This window comes from Octopus bimaculoides, chromosome 15, assembly GCF_001194135.2.
Source record: "Octopus bimaculoides isolate UCB-OBI-ISO-001 chromosome 15, ASM119413v2, whole genome shotgun sequence".
In the NCBI taxonomy this organism is placed as follows: domain Eukaryota; kingdom Metazoa; phylum Mollusca; class Cephalopoda; order Octopoda; family Octopodidae; genus Octopus; species Octopus bimaculoides.
The window spans coordinates 33,317,593-33,318,401 of NC_068995.1; positions in this window are offsets into that span (position 1 = coordinate 33,317,593).

Below are 809 nucleotides of genomic sequence, written 5' to 3' on the forward strand. Positions count from 1 at the left end.
CGCGCTAGCTAGTTGTGAGTGGTCGATCCTAACCCTAACCCTATTCCTAACCCTAACCCTAACCTTAAACACGTATTCATTTGCACACGCGGGTTAGGGTTAGGATCGACCACTCAAGACTAGCTAGCGCGGACGCGCGACTGCGCGTTCAGGTCCGCGCTGCTTTAGTAGTACCTCCTCTCACTTATTCTAAGCTACTAATACTCTTGGCAAATACATTTATATCAAAATGTTTCATTCTCAACTTCGCTTAATAACAAGTAGCAACTGGAAGTTCTTGGTGTCTACACTAGTATTAAGTTTCTATTCAAAGTTGTAAATATCTTATTTTATGTCCATGTTTTATGCTCCTGAGAAAGGCAGGAACGTCACACAATTTCATTTCCGTTATTCGTATTTCAGAATTTCCTAATCTATTTACTATTGGGAAACTCTTGGGCAAGACTCCTGCCCGTCCCTCGCTCAAACCACCTGTAAAATTTTTTTTTCGACACAACTCCCCACCCACCCACTTTTCCACTACGAGGAGAACGAATCTGCAAAAAACTTAGCAAAAATCGACATTTCTAAATTACCACCCCTACCCCCATTTCCTTCCTTCATTTTTCCCTTTATCCAGAAATTGTTTTTTTTTTTTCAAAATATGCGGAAAAATACGGAGATTATGATTCGGACAAAAATTTCAAAATATTTCTGTACTTACGGTTAGGGTTAGGGTTAGGGTTAGGGTTTGAGTTAGGGTTAGGTTTACCCTGTGGATCTATATAAAAACCGGGGGGAGGGGAATCGAAATTTTGAAATTGAGATTT